This window comes from Camelus bactrianus, chromosome 29, assembly GCF_048773025.1.
Source record: "Camelus bactrianus isolate YW-2024 breed Bactrian camel chromosome 29, ASM4877302v1, whole genome shotgun sequence".
NCBI classification, from domain to species: Eukaryota; Metazoa; Chordata; class Mammalia; order Artiodactyla; family Camelidae; genus Camelus; species Camelus bactrianus.
The window spans coordinates 17,071,925-17,089,004 of NC_133567.1; the positions used below are offsets into that span (position 1 = coordinate 17,071,925).

The 17,080-nt window shown below is 37.1% G+C and overlaps 1 protein-coding gene across 3 annotated transcripts in view; it reads left to right on the forward strand.

Annotated features, from left to right (window-relative positions):
- The window catches only part of ZFHX4 (zinc finger homeobox 4), a 179,376-nt gene that overhangs the window by 7,661 nt on the left and 154,635 nt on the right, over positions 1-17,080 (forward strand). The window lies entirely within an intron of this gene.

Sequence of the window (17,080 nt, forward strand, 5' to 3'; positions counted from 1 at the left end):
CCATCTGGACCAAGTTCCGCACAGCTGCACGAATTTCATATGTGATAGAACATTTTTTCCATTCAGTGTGAAATGTTCCTTCCTAAAACACGTACACCAGACTCGCTTAATTTAGTCTGTTAAAAGAAATGCACATGAAAAAGGACAAAAGGCTCTTTAATCGCTGCAAGCTGTTTGTTTTTCTTCAAGATTCCTGTCTGTTTGGGTTTGAAAAGTCATGTTTATTGAGGAGATGATTCTGAGGTGTGACATTAAAATAATATATGATTTTTGGACTGGTGGCCATGCTTCTGCCTCGTTTGCGGAACTACTTTTTATGCCTGTCAAAACACAGCGTTAATCTATCCTTATTTACAATTAATCTCAATAAAATTAATCTTAACTATGCTTTATTCAGTGGCTTAAAATATCTAATTATATTCAATTAACTGCTGTCATAGTAATTAACATTGCTTAATTGCCTCTGCATATATTTACGTAAAGCTCATTAGGTGCTGCTGGCTCCTTTTTCCTTCCCTACTTGCTATTTTTGCTGTTGTCAAATCGTTTTCATCTCCCAAGGTTCTACAATGTCAGTGAGAGGAAATTCTTCCTTAACATTTTTCCTGAAATGAGTGTTATTACTTACCTATGAGAAGGTACTCCTTATGAGTCTTTAAAGGTGAATCCACCTCTCTGCCTCTCCCCCATCCCATCCTTCTTCCCTTATCCTTGGTCCCTAGCACACTCACAAAATATTTGCTGTCATTGTTGCTAGAAATCTGAGAAGGTCCAGCTTTGTGTTTATAAATGAGGAGCCTTTCTGTATCTGCCTAGGGGCTGTACCCACAGGCAGAGATTTTTTTTCCCTCTAAAACCATTCTAAGGGTTAAAGACTTGGCCAAGGTTCAAACTGTAAAGCGCCCAGGGAAAGTGCATGTGAATATGTACAAGTTTCATGTAATTAGTGCTTAATTATATTAACATATGCAAATTGTCAACTTAGAAGCTTGTTGAGCTGGCAAAGATCAGCTCGGCACAATTGCTGTATTGTTCTGAAACAATAATGGATTTCAAGTTGGATTGTGGAAACACATAACTAGCTATCTAATTTAACTCATACCATGGTGAAATTTCATTAGTCTCCATGGAGACTGGTTTAATTGTGCTGACTAATGTTCTGGGCTGCAGAATGTCCTAAAAAGAAAGCGGTTGTGTGCCTAATCCACCTTACAATGACACTTGTTTGTACATGTTTCCCTTGTGTGAGAATTTGCATATGCAAATAAATAGTTTCTCTGCCCCATTTGTCATGGCTGTTCATTACCCATGAAGAGGACATTGTTCCTAGGCTGTTACTGAGTCTCCCAAGACGGGAGAGTGTCAACCAGTCCAGCTACATTCTTTCATAATTTGTTTCTGATTAATAGACCAGAGTGAGTCTCGGTGTCTTTGGGCATCTGCAAAGGAAAGGTCAGTTCTGTCACAGAAAAGAGTTTCCACACTAACTGGAGGACTTTTTCTTCTTAGGGCTATTCTCCTTTTCTTGCTCATTGGTTAACATAATCATATTTCAAATAACGTATTCTTGTTCTAAGAACGCCTCTACTAATCATCTCTGGTTTCCTAAAGCAAAAAGAGAGGAAAAGAAAGGAAATTCGGTTATTGGAATATTAATCCTGTTTTTGACAGAAAGGTAAACTGATATAATTGCTTTTCAGTTGAAGGAATGGGGGTTTATACAAGGGTGAAAGCATCGGAAAAGGATTAGCATTTTTTTGCATAATGAAAAGCTCTGTTGAATAGGGTTCTGAATGGCTGACTGAATGACTAAGATGAAAGGAAGATGAAAATGCTGCCTCCTCTTTCTTTCTGCCTCTGCTCTGCTCCCTCTAAAGTTATGTTTGTCCAAGCCTTGAGAAAACAAGCAGGGGCTCAGATTTCAGCAACTTTATAAGATGCTCTGAGTTTTCATCATCATGGGGAAGTAATATGTATGACAACAGTGCGGCTGGAGGATGATAAACAGAGGTTTGTATGTAGAAGAGTTTTCAGAAACAGGCTAGGCTAGCCAAATATTGACTATTGGGTAGCAAGAATTCCCAGCACTTTGCTGGCAAGAAAACAGTTATTTCAGAAGAAGCCGATAGTATGGTGTGGATATCTCATTTAGTTAATGATGGAATATGTGATGCTCCCCACCCTGCCCCCCACCATCGGTTATAAATAGTTGTCTCAGTTGGTAGGACACTTCACTTGGGAAAGAGTTGTGTATTCTGATTTTTGGCAATGTTAAGTGTTTCAAGTGGCCTATCAGCTTTTGTGGTTGGGAGGGGCTGGTAGAAGAGGATACAGAGTTATTTTCTGTAGGATTTGATTCGCCTTCCTGTCGCTTTGTAGGTACAGTGTATGTTTCATTTAGAGATAAGTCTTTTTTTACAGCATCTGAGTACTCTTGGACACATCTGCTGTAGTTTTCCCTTGTCACTAGTTAGGGCTGTAACTGGTTATCAGTTGACAACGTGATCAGGGCTCTTAATGATGTTTCTTCAACCATAATTAGGGCAGTTAAAATACCATAAGTGTTAAGACACTTTCAAAGGTGGGAATTGGTCCTTTTGTACGTATGTAAATCAGATGCCGTGTGGATAATTATTTGTATGTATACATTTTAAACAAGCTCTTTCCGGTTTGGGGGTCACCACAAATGAGCCATTGAAGGCTGCCCCAGAGCAGGACTGAGAGATTCCACCAGAATTTCACCTAATGTGTTCTGTTGCAAGACTGTACAACTTCTTTTTGCCTCATCACCTTAACAGTTCAGTTGCTGGGGTACTATTAAGATGGTTACACAGAAACTTGGGAAATCAGAAGTATTTTCACGTAAATTAAAGTATAAGGGTTGCCTCTTGAGTACAGAATATTGCAAGGGAAAAGCGTTTGATCTTTGTTATAAAAAGTCACCAAAATTCTTTACTAGGGTCCTTTAAAAAATTTGTCAAGAAATTCTGCATTGTTTCAGAAACTTTTATGGTTAACTTTATGATATGCCTGCAAAAAAGGCTTAAAAGAACAAAAAAAAATAAGAGACAGAGAGAGAGAAATCCACATGGAGGCTGTTCTTTTACATTCAGCAGGGCTTATTAAGGTATTTCTATAAGAAAAATGTGTTAATTTAAAAAATAAATTCATTTATATTTTAAGACATTGTTAACCAAGCACCATGTGTTGTACCTGGCAGCTTTCCAGCCACCATGGAAGTGGATCACACATGGGTTAATAGTAGCTTATGTGATGTCTGCATTCTTAGGAAATGGGCAAAAGCCCAGGGTATTCTGATATCAAGATTTTAGGAATCAGACAGAAAGCAGAATATATGTTTATATGTGAACAGATGGACACATGTGAGAACTAAAAGTGCACAATTTCTCTTGGCACTTGTTTGAGTTATCCCTGATGATATAACCAAGATCTCACTACACTCACACTCTTTGATGGCTAAGGACAAAATGGTCTTTTAATGAGGGCTCAATGGCATTATTTTCTTGCATACGGATTGTTCCCCTTGTGATCTTGCTGGATTTGATGTTCCGTTAATTCCCTAGTTTTAGAGTTTCACAAGTTGCCTTGAAAGTTTGATATGGCTTCGTGTTTGACATATAATCCTCCGTCCAGGAATAGCTGCTCCCCTCTCCCCTCCCCTTTTAAAGGTTTCTGAGTGAAATAAAATATTTGCCATTTCAAGGCACTTTTGAATGTTATGCACACAACCTAAAGATGGCCTTGACATTAAAATCACATTTGGCGAGCAGCTTATCTCTGCTATAATCAACCACTTTAGCATTCTAGAGATTGAAAAAATAAACAAATAAATTTAAGAATTTAGACAGCTTGACTTAGTTAATATGTCATAATGTCCTGATGGTCCCAGTCAAGTTCTGAGTAGGTGTTTTAGCCATTCAGGTCAGGGGTTCACGCACTAGCATCATATATTTAGATGATTGATCATTTCTAATGTTTGCTTGTCCTGGGGACATGGCAGTGCACAGTTGATAATTTCTGAATAGTACATATGATAGCACGTACCTCTGAAGACGAAGTTTATTAGTTCCATTGTGTTCTAACTGTAAAAACAGTGTTCTGCGAGCATTTACTCAGATCTAAATCATTTTAACCAGGGAAAATTGACTTTTGGGTTAAAATATGCATTTTATAACTGTCCATAAAATTCTTTTCCTTCACTGTAAAGAAGAAAGGAAATCCATAGCTTTAACAATGTTAAAATACAAAAACATGTGAGCTGGTGGATGTCACCTGGTTGTACTGTTCAAAACAAAACGAAACAAAACTTTCTAAGGGGGAAGTTTATAAAGAATCTTAAAATTTGCCTGATTGGAAGAATAAACTGAAGAAGCCCAGTCATTTCCCAGAGTACCATCATTAAACCTGAAAGGCTTTATTAATGTCGATTTTCTAAAATACACTTCTTAGTACTTTCCCCCCATACCTTTAGGAATAAAGTGATTAATGCTTAAAATTTCCTGACCCCACTAGTGAATTGAGAGTGAGTCATCCCTTTTGGTTTGAAAGATGCAAACTAGGAGATTGTATACAGACACACAAGCATGTGCACACAAACTTCTGCCCTCTTGCCATGTTAGTGTCTCTCTTTCCTCTTTAGGTGTACTGATAGTGGTAGCCCGTGCAATTTCCCCCTGTAGTCTGAATTTCTTTTATTTTCTAAGGACTGGCTAACATGATCACAATGGAAAGGAGCAGGTAGTGTGGTTAGACCAGCAGAAACTGTCAAAGGGCTAAACCCTGAGCACTGCCTCGGCTTATTTTGAAATACACAATACTGAATTTGGAGACATAATCATTGAGTCAGCCTGCAAGGTAGGAAAATGTCAGGAAAAGAACTCAGCTGGCCCAACTCAAGGACCAATGGTCATTCAGCTACTCTGGCCACTGGGAAAAGGGAAATGGGTTTGTTCTGTGAATAAATACAAAGGTGGTAGAGTTGGTGAAGAGAAGAAAAAGAAAATGTGCAAATATGATCCTACAGTGTTACTATCTCCTCTGAGAGAGGGAGTTCTCTGTTACTGGAAGGGGATGATAGAATGTGGACCACCTCTTATCACTGTGACAGTAAGCGTATTTTTGCATTAAGCAGGAATTTAGACTAGAGACTTAGAATGGTCAAGATGAGTCTGTGATTCATAAACTACCTGATGATCTCAGTGACTTAAAATGCATCCTTAATAATCATGAACACAGTGAGAAGAAGAAAGAGGTTTCTATTCTATGAAAGGAAAGTAAATGAAGACAGTGCTGTGATGTTTTAGAGACAACACATTGTACAGAAAGAATGACACTTAGTTTAAAACCAGACATTCTTTTGATTCTGTTTACTTTGGATTCCTTTTTCAGTGAGTTTGTTTATTTTAAGTCTTAGAGATTTGAAAAATCTCTATTTTTTGGACAACTCAGTGGCCAACAGAAATCATATTAGATCTATCAGACACCTGCGTTAGATTCTTGTTGTTGATGACCTTTTCCAAGTTATTTAATCTTTCCAAGCCTCAGTTTCCTCATTTGTATCTCCAAGTTGTTGGAGAGATTACATAAGACTAAAATGTTGTGAACATTAAAATAAGTGACGTGGACTGGGCCTGATACCCTGTAGTCCCCCTTTATTTTCAATAGCTGGTTTTAATATAATGCTCTACTGGAAAGTATTTGATGTATCTGATAAAGCAAATCTGCATGGACCTTTTGAGTCGGGATTCCCCTCTCCCTGACAAGGGAGGGAGATCGAAATTAGGCAAGGTGTGTGCCTCAGAGGTAGGAGAAAAAGAGCAGTAGCCTTCTTCCCATATTTTCCCATTGACAGATCCCTAGATGGCGTCTGGGATATGTCCTCTGCTTCATTATCTGCTTCTCCATCACCACACGTTGCTTCAGTTCTGAGGGGCTTCTAGATGTTTAATGCATTTTCTGGGGTCTTCTTCTAAGAAGCAAATTAGAACAGAAAGTTTTTAAATAATTCAGGCCTTAGTCTGTCCACAGGAACTCAAGATTCCAGACTGTCCATTATATACAGTAATAGGAGAGACCACAAAGCTTATTTCAGTATCGAAGTCGACCCTGCCTGTTGGAAAGCCTTTGAATGAGAAATTTTCCCAAAACTGGATTAGATGCCATAGAAATAGCTTTCTCTATGTATACGTGGTGTTATGATATTTTGATATGCCATGAAAGAAGAATAAATATTGTTTACATGGCACTCTGTTGACCAAAATTTATACTAACCTAGAGAAAAGACCCAGTTATTAATAACCCAGTAGTATTATAGAACCTGTAAATTTTCTTGTGGGAATTTTATAGCCAAGTTATGAGTCTCCTCTTGGCTTATCTCTTGGAAGAGATCACAGGTCCTTTATCTTTTCATAGGAATGCATTATTCAGAGGAGCATGACCCAGGTTCAAAGGTGACAAGATTCATGATAAGAGTTAATAAATTTATAAATACAATTTTTTGACTATCTAAACTGGAATCTATTTCTATCATGATTTTTTCTTTTTGATGTTTTAATTCATAATAACTTCCCATTGTGATACATGTAAGAGACACATTTAAAATTATTGTTTATATTCTTATAGGAATTATAAGTGTATTTTGGATAGTAATTTCCCAGCTTTGCATTTGATTTTTGCTTGACATTTATATATATTTAGCTCACAATCTTTGCTCAAGTTTTTCTTAAAAAGAAAGGCATGGTCATTTATAAGCAGCCCTGGACTTGACAATTCATTTGAAGCACATTTTTTTTAAGACTGAGCATTTTATTGAGTAACTGATTGGGTAAGAGTATATTTCACTGAAAGAAAATAATTAGCATATTAGCACTTCTCATGAAGCTTGTTTAAATGTCTCCTCAAATAAACTTCAGCCTCCACGAGGGCAGCTCCTCTGTCTGTTTAATCACTGTGTTCACTGTGACCGATGATATTGGCAAATCCTTGGTAAATATTCTCAGTAAACATCTACTGAATACATGAAAAAATGAATGATAGTTAATTCAAAACATAAATGGAACACTTTGGTTTACTACAGTACTGGAATCTGCCTCTCCTCTTGAAATCTAGGTACAGGGAAAAAAAAAAATACAACCTTAAAAACATCTGGGTCTGTCTCAGAAAATTCCATAGGGAAATCTATCTTCCTGCACAATCTAAATGGGTTTTTATATTAGAACCATAGATTGTTGCAGTCGGAAGGAATACAGCACAGCCCCCTTGTTTAACCCACAAGGAAACTGATGCTCAGAGAAATTCCTGGAAAATGTCACACAACTGCGGAGCACAGCCAGTGAAAGTCTAATGTGTTTGTGTGTGAGTGTGTGTGTGTGTCTGTGTCCCCATCAGCAAATTGTTCAATTGTTTTCACCTAAGTTGGCTTAACTCCTTCCATAGCCAAAGAGTTTACATTATTAACATGAGCATTATTTCTGTTCTGTGGGAGACTTTTTTTTTCATTTGTGGAATTTTTCCAAGCAAAGGAAGATTTTCAGTTAGTAGAATTTCTGTGATGACCACAGGGCCAGCTGACTGCTCTGGGACTGTCACACTAAACGGCTCGAGATAGGACAAAAATTGCCTGAAAAATGAAAACTTGCAGGAAAAATGGGGTGGGCCATTTCGTTCTTGAAATGAAGCAGGGTGCAGATTAGGAATCATTGTGGTTTGCCAGAAGTTGCTGGTCCTAGAAGCCTGTTTAAGTGCTCACTGTCAACAAGGAAATCATGGGCAGCACTTAAAGTGGCTCACCTCTGATTTATTCATAAACCTCACACGAGCACTTGGCTTTGTTCTTGCTCTCGTAAGGGGGACAGATGCCAATAAGAACAGGAATAAAGAGCTCCTTGCATGGTCCAATAGTGAATAGCACTTTACCTCAAAGCCTGACCTCCTTTCCCGAGGTCTGTGATGCTGCAGTCGACTCTGATTGGCTGTGTGTCCACAGATGAGAGAAGAGGTTATAACAAGGATCTACTCTGTAAACCCCATGGTATACATAACAAGGGCTGTGTAACTGGAACTTGGGTTCTAACTCAACCTAAAGGTTGTGGTGTTCACGCTAAGTGGAAAAGCTTCCCTCTCCCCTCTCCTTAAAGCTGGAAGAGCTGCACATTTAATAATGGTCAGGAAAAGGTTGCTTCTTTCTCATTGAAGAATACAGTGACCTTGGAGGGAAATGGGTTTTGACAATCCCTTTCCCCATTAAGATGAATTTAGAGAGATTTCATAACACAGGGAATTAAGGGTTTGAGAATAAAATACGTACTCCACGGGGGTAGTAACAAAGAAATGGGCTTGCGGGTTGATGAGCCGTGTTTATCTTGAAAAGCTTTATTTGCGCCAGTTCATAGATTCTGCTCTGCTCCCGCCGCCCATGTTGAGGGGAAGGCACCTTTAAGAGACAGTCAGCTGGCTGGTCTGCACTGGGGCAGAGGTTGAGTTGAGTTACTGAAATCCCCAGAGCAACATTTAGTTAATGGTCGTCTTTTTTTTTTTTTTTCTCCCCCCTTCCCTGATCCTGTCCACTCCAGCTTCCCTTTTCTCCTCTTGATGAATTTGGTCTCTTACTACTTGATGTGCATATATTTACACAAAAATTTCCTCAAATTTTCACAACACATTAACCCAGAAGAGCCATATTAGGAGATGGTGATGAGAGTTAATGATATATCTTTAGATAAAGCCATCCTCCCGTGCAATCACATCAGAGTCATCAGCTCATTTGTCATGGCTGAAGTGAAAACGTCAGGACCAATGAGTGTATGAGTGCTGAAGGGGGCGAAAGGGCTTTTGGAGAAAGACATTTTTGTGCTGGGAGTCGGCCATGGCTTAGATTTAGCTCCAGGGAAATATTGGGATTAGCCAACCCTGTGTCCAAATCCTTAGCATAACAGAATTAGTTGGGAAAATGGAGAGGTGGGGTCATGAGGATGGACACGTCTGTAGACCTGCTCCAGTCTGCTGGCCAAAAACTATGGAAAAGAACGAGGTGATTGATTAAAAGTATTTTAAGGGATGAGTTCCATGCAGCCTCACTGATTTCAGTGAGACGGAAGTTGTAGCTTTGAAAGGCATCCAGGGAAGACCTACAGTAACATATCCTAAATAGGTATACATGGCTATGGTTTCAAATTCAGCTGTATCAAAGAATTTTGATCTGAACGTCTAAAAATGTTTCAAAAAGATACTATTTGAGTACACAAAGATAATATTCAGGCATAAAATACTTTTGGCAGTCTCTTAAGAGTGGAAGTTAATACTCAATTTAAATAACAATGATTGCGGTGACATACTTGTTTCATTGTTGGATTTACACAAAACCCAGAAGCTACACTTTCTTTACCCAGGCTTCACTCTGAAACTTTAATGGAAAAGGAACCGATTTTCTTCAGCTGCAGAAGTTCTTATCTTTGATAGACCAGTACTAGCAGATTTATTTCGTTTTGGATCCAGCGAACTGTTCTCTTTCAGATAATGTACCCATACAACCTCTTGTTTAATTCTATTGATTTACAGTGTTAAAGTGAAATAATCTGATACCTGTTTCCTGCCCTTTGAGTATTTGTCCTCAAAGAGGCTGATTAGTTGCTTTCTCCCCCAGCTCTTTAGCAGTTCTAAATGTATAATTATCATTGCATGTCATTTGATAGCTGCGCTAATTGCTGCCAACTATTGTCTGTTTGCACTTAATGCTGAAACCTGATCAACATCCTGCTTTGGTTGATGTTTGGTGGTAAACTTTAATTAACTCTTATTGCATTGAAGAAGAGTTCAGGCTTGGTGCTAACTAATCATTTACCTTCATTATGTCCTGACAGCTCCACTTGTTCTTGGTCCTAATAGATACACCAGCCAGTAAATAAACCTGCAAACCTCATGCCTTGTAGTTGCTCCACACTGAAATTTTGTTGCTTAAAGTATAAGATAATTGGGCCCAGGTAATTATTTAGTTAGTTTAGTATCTCTAGTTCTGCAGACACTAATCTTAATTGCCTCTTTCATGCTGGACAATTTCATTTTAATAGAAACTGTAGATTTGAGATAACATTATTCCTTCAACATGGTTCCTATGAACATGCATCTTTTGAATCAATACAATTAAGCTTGTCTCCTGTTGGAATTCTTGTCATTATTTTTCCTGAAATACTTTTCCTGTAATGATATTGAAGTTAAAGTAATCAGGTTACCAGCAGATCATGTAAAATTCAACTCAAAATTGCTGGCTGCTTGATTTTAATTTGTCTGACATCAAGTTTGTTTGAAAAGGGATAATATGTGGGTAAACCAAGGAGCTTATAATTATGGTTGACGTTTGTTTGTTTATAATGAAATCTAATTAAAGTTCATACATTTAAAACACAGAAGTTAATTATGGAATTGCTCACTTCACTTATGGACAGCAGTCGAATTAACTTTCAAGCCAAAAAAAAAAAAAGAAAAAAAAAAAAAACCTACACACACATACAAAAAAGCAAACAAAAGTCTCCTCATAATAGAAATAAAATAACCAACTAATCTTAGTGATCAAACATAAATTTGCCAATTTTTCATCCAGAAGAAACTTGTCATTCCACTTTTGTTCTCTGTTGTTAGTCCTAATGTATTTCTCAATATAAAATGATCTAAACTATCTACATGGATTATAAAAAGGGACTTGGATTTGGTAGATTCTAAGAGTCTTGTATATAGCAAGAGGTGCTTGGTAGTGATTTAAGAAATTATACATATAACTTTCTTCATTAAAACTAGTTTGAGATCATGTGAAATCATTACTCAAGGAATAGGAATGTTTGCTGGAATACCTGAGCTGTGCTTAATTTTATGAAAATAAGTTTAGCCTGCAAGGAGTGACATAGTGACATTTTTCAGAAAAAAATAGGAATGTACTTACACTACTACATTTATGTCATATTGGTCATGAGATCGTCTTGGTGGGAATCATGAAATACAAAGAATTATACAATTGTTTTCTCCTTTAAATATTTAATTGTCAGTATTTCAATAATGAATTTTATGTATTAATAGACAAAGAAGAAAGAAATGCATGTATATGTTAGGATATATTGTCTTCACATTGCATATGAGAAATGAGTGGAATGGTCTTCATTAGTCTGGTAAATCTGTTTTTGAAGCCAAATATCCTATAGTTATATGTACCTTAAGAAAACCAATTAGATGAAGTTTTTTAAAAGTTCCTATGTGACAACTTAAAAGTATTTTCAACTAAACACTCAGATTGTGTGTATATTGGAGAGATGAGTCAATTATGTTTTAAAAACTAGAAATATAAACATGAAAAACATGACCAATGTGATTTATAAATTTCTAAAAATGATTGATTCAGTCCATGTTTTCCCAAGGAATACTAAAGGGTTCCATGATTAAGCTTTATATTCCAAAGTGTTACTTACTTGAACTTTCAAACATAGTAGAGATTGAGGGAGAGAGAGCTGAAAAGGGACAGGGATTCTGTCCATTATTGAGATGCTTTGTAAAAGTGAGTGTAATTTACACACCCTTTTAGTATTTCCAGAGAGTATATTTATATGTATTTTAATCTAACACCTGATTGATTTGTAGATTAATATTTATTTAGGGAAGAAAAATTAAAAGGATCACACAGTCATTTAACTCTAATCCTACTTTGCATAGATGAGACAAAGGGAAGATGATTAATACTTAAGTATGGCTGGGTAATGGCATTCAGAGGTAAGTTTTTATTCTATAAAGAAAGCAAAAAAAAAAAAAAAGTTGGTGTCGTCTCACAGTATTGGCAAACAACAGCTTTCTAGTAATGCTTTCGCTGATTACCAAGTCCTTACCCTTTAATGAAGCAATCACTACAAAGCCCCAATGTCAGCTGGAATACTAGCAAAACAGTATCAAAGAAAGAACCAGAAAGAGGCACTGAACATAATTACAGTTCGTGTCCTTGTCTCACACCAATGCAAACTATTCATTTTCAATTAGAATGAATAAGAAAATTAGAAATCAACTAGATTGGTTGGAAGGACCAAAGTTTGTTTACAGAGGATAGCTGAAGTATTAGGTCCATCTTGCTCACTGATTATGAAATTTTCCTGAAGCAAACAAATAAAATGAGTCATATAATGGAGTAATTTGGTTAAGGAGAGATTATTGATTTCTCTCTGAGGAAAGTAGCTGGAGTTTGATTAAAGTTGTGAAGAAAACTGAGTAAAATTCCTATTTCCCACATCTAATCAAATTAAGAACTGTTGGACTCAGTGGCAAAGCGTACCTTTCCTTTTTAGTTTTCCAACACATGTGTTTAATGACATGTAATTGTCATATAAAGTCTGGGGAGGTTTAGAGATGAGAGAGAGAATGAGGGAAAATTAAGCTGGAAAGAGAGGGTGAAGAAGAGAAAGGAAAAACGAGGGGCAGAAGACCACTGAGCATCAATCATAGGGTTCTGTTTATAGAGAAGGAAATAAATCAGTGCTGAATAGCTAATTCAGGTTTTAATGAGAAAAAGCAGAGGAAAACAGGGGAACATGACTTCATTGACTTACACGCTCAACGTTTGCCTTTGTAAACTTTCCCTCTTTAAAAATGTGCTTGGTTTAGATGCTTACTATATTTGGTTACATCCTTCTATTCAAACTTAATTACCTTCTCCCCTTTGTCGTGACATGGGTGGAAAGTTTTTGCCGTGTCAGGAGAGGTCGTCACACATTCTTTTGCAGCTCTGTTCATTAATTCCTTCTTGCAGAAGCATTTTCTCTCGTGCTGGGAAGGTAGAAGGGTGTAACAGAAGAGCCCTGGAACATCAGCAGGAAGCTCTAAGCTGGTTAATGCAGTATAATTGTCTGGACATAGACTGGTCTTTGTTTGTGTGGTTCACTCCGAATCAGCTGTAATTAACTCCAGAGTGTTTCCAGATTGCCAGCAAAGAAAAATTACAGCTTTTCTGTTTTAAATTGTAAAGCTCACAAACATTAACTATGCAGATTGCTTTTTACTTTGATATATTTCTATCCTGCAAGGAAAAAAAAACAAAAAAACAGAAGCTTCTATGACTCCCCCCCACCCCTAACATCTCTGAAAACCTGCTTTTGTTAAGTTATTTGATTTAGTGTCTATTGGCACATAACAGCCCCTTCATAGTTGGGTTTGAAATCTTTTTTCTTAATATTTTCAGTCCTTTGACATCCACGTATTTGCCTTCCTTCTTGCTAACGTTTTAAATACTGCAATGGGGAAGAAGTTATGCAATCTTTTATGGACTACTAAACATATCCTAAAATAAGCCAACTGCAGCGAAAGCTGACTAAAGCCAACCACCGACAACCAACTTAAAAGACTGAGATCAAAGATGGATTCTACACAGGTACTTTACCTGGGTTTTGATATATCAAAAGAGAGACTGTGAAAAAAGGCCAATTTTGCTACCCTCTTGTCTTGGTCAGCACACCACACCCTTCTAAAAGCTTCAGTACAGTAGTTTGTAATTATGAATTCCAACGTGGGTGAAGACGAGGTAGCAGTGTGAGCTAATACAGCCTAGGACACAAAAGATCTGTCAGTAACTGATGCCAAAAAAAAAAAAAAAAAAAAAAAAAGTCCAGCCAAAAATCTTTTTTTTTTCTTTCTTCTGAATTTAACAATAAGGAATTTAAGCTTCAATGTGGCTTTAGCAACCAAAGAAAAGAAGCTCTTGGTGTCTGCATAATACCACTTTGATGGATTTTTTTCATCAGTTCTCTGTACGTGGCAACAAATAAACAAGTATAATTATACTTGTGAAGGTCTATTCATTGCTTTGTCAGGATTAGATATATGTGCCGTTTTCACACTGCGCCTCTCTTTTGTCTTTGCCTAACTCACTATGACATATTGATAGAGGATTTGGAATGGGGAAAAGGCCACAGCAGAGACAGTGGTGACCTTCTGGAAACTTGATATAATTCAAGGATTTTTATTTATTTTCTATATATATATATATACACACACATAATGTATATATATATTTAGGATTTGTAATGTGTTACCAAACTCTCTTGTAAGTGGACAACTTTTAACGCATTTAAAATGGAATAAATAAAGACGCAAAGTCCTATGTGATGGCGAGAGAGCAGATGAGAATAAAAACAATAGGCGGAGGGGCACAGTGGTCTTCTTTCCCAGCCCTTAGCAGAGTGGCTAACCTAGCATTCCTTTCCCATTATTCTGTCCTCCTGATCAGCTCACATTCTTTTTAATCATTTCACAAACACCGCCTCATGGTGCCAGAGGAGAGGACTGGGACAATCTCAATTAAAAGACTGAGGTAAAACTGGCCTCTCTGATTTGGGGTTCTAATGGGAACTCTGCTTTCTGAATGCAAAGGAATGCTTCTATTGTTCAGAAAGCACCCCCCTTTCATTAGCCAGGCTCCTTGTAGGTGGGTTTGGTCATTTAGCAGAGCAGAGTTTAGGCAGCAGTGACTGCGGGACGAAAGCAAGGCAGAAGGAGCAATAAAAGTTCTTTTCTGCATGTTGTCCATTAGTTCTGAAAAAGGGATTTACATGATCAAAGTCACTGCTTTTGTGAATTACTGAGAATATCAAAAAATGTGTACACATATTCTAAGCAGACCAGCAGGTATGTATTGTTCTGAATTTAGCATTAAAATAATGTTAGTTTTTTCTCTCTGGGAATTTCTTGAGAACTTGGGTGAGGTTTTAAAATACAAAATGTTTGGCAGGAGAGACTAGAAATTGGTGAAGACTAAATAGAAAGCAACTTAAATGGTGAAGCACCTTCTATAGTGAGTTTACTTGCTATGCAGTCATTTCATAATGAATTCTGTGATTTAAATTAAATTGTTGTCTTTGTGGTCTTTTAACTGGGACTTATAAACTTTAGTGTAAATTTCCTAAATGGATCACTTTGATAAAAGAAAGATCTTGTCTGACACTGATGACAGTGAAATCACTTAGCCTCATAGTCAGTGTCACTGTGCATATTGATCTAAGTAATTTCTTAATCACGCAAACTAAAGTGATTCCATCAAAATATGCTGCTCACCATCCCCATGGTCATAGTCAATAGCTACAAATGTAAAAATCAGGTCATCTGTTACTCGCTCTATCTGTTCAGATAGTTTTGCTATTATTGCTTTCAGAATGAAATGTAAATTTGGCTGTAGAGAAGACTTCTTATGTATTTGACTTAGTGTCTGATTAATGTGTAGCATATTGAGAAGAAATTGATAAGCGATTTCGTGTGAAGTTATGTGGGAGTATTGTAAAAAGTATCCAGATCTGTGATGGATTCTGTAGTATAGTTTTCACACTTTTTTTTTTTCACACAGCCATAATGCCGTTACATTTTAAAAAGTTACTTCTGGCTCTATAAAGAGAAAATAAAAAGATAGGATCTACTTCCTATAGAGAACTATTGAGATGAGACATTACAGAGTCCATTCGAAATCTGGCCAAAATTATTAACTGTACATTACCTACAACTCATTGGAGGCGTATTCAGCATGTGCATAATATTTCTAGTAAGTGTTTTTGTAGGCTGAGAACTGTCGTAGGGGTATAGGTATAACAGAATTCAAATAATAAGAAGAGCTCAGAAACTTCTTTACAAAACTAAAGTGTTTGAGAACTTTCTCATTCTTGTAATTAAAGTGAGTCTTCTCCCACCTACAGCCTAAATTACTTTATCATAGGAAAGAAAACAAAAGTACATTGGGTCTTGGAACTTTACATTTTAATCTAGGATCAATAATTTAGTATTATTTAGCACCTTGCTTCTACTCCAAATCTCTAGCCTCTTCCTTCCTTTCTCATTTCTTTTAGTCTAGCATATGATTACATTTTAGATATTCTGACTGCCTTCAGTATGTATACATTGTCTGTGCAGATTTGGTAAACATTAATGTTTGTGAACTAATTAGAAAATTATTAGGTTTTCATGCTTATGGTGATTCATCAGATTATTTCAGAGGGTTTTAAAAGCTGCAGGCATGCCATGCAGATAATTAACCTGGAGCTCATCAATGATTAAAATTACACACTTAAGCTTTGTGATGTTTGATTCGTGAGCAATTAGAATGACATTTTAACCATCTTAGATACCAAAACGAATTTTGATTTCATTTTCAATCTATGCAGGTCTTTTGATGTATTCGAAACTGATCACTTCCTCTCTGGTTTAGCTGGCAAGATTAAATTTGATTACAGTAAAGAGAATATTAAGAAGTTATTCTTCATATTTAATATGCCAGTGACCTTCACTGATGTCTTTCCTCTAGAAGAACTTTTAAAAAGGAATTTCTAAAATGCTGAGTAATACGGGTGAGCCCATTTGCTTCTTAAGCTCTCTGCCACCGTGAAGTCTGTGCCATAGAACGCAGAGGTGGGAGGGGCATCCAGGGTGAGTCACTGAGTGCCCATCCCACCCAATGTAGTACGTCGTAATGTAAAATAGCCACATCACCCTTTCTTGATTTCAGAAATTGTCAACCTGCGTGAAAGCGCTGATACTGTTACATTAAGGGGCTATTTGCCTTGAAGTTGTGAGTCCCATTCAATTTTGCAATTTGAAAGAAGATGCTTACCTGTTTCGTGAAATTGAGACAACGCCTATGTCACAGGCTGAAAACAAACACTAAAAGTTTCAGACCACTCACCTCCTGTGTACGGGGCCATTGTTCTGCCGGTGGAGAGATCTGCAGGGACTCAGAGAGGCTCCAACCGCAGTCCAGCTGCTGTGACAGGAGCTGAGGTTTGCAGGTACACACACACACAAACACACACACACACAGAAAGGGGAACTTATTTTTACCAACGTATGCCCAACTTTCCCCGGGTAACTTACCCTGCTATCAGAAACTGATATGGCTTTATAGAGTGTACCTCATTCGCAACAAAGGGAGTTTATGGTCTAACATGCTTGCCTGAAAAAACTAAAAAAAAAAAAAAAAATTGAAGTATTTTCATCAGCAGTGCTTGTGTATGATTTGTTAAGCCTACGGAGATGTTGATTGAGGCAGTGGTTGAGAGATGGG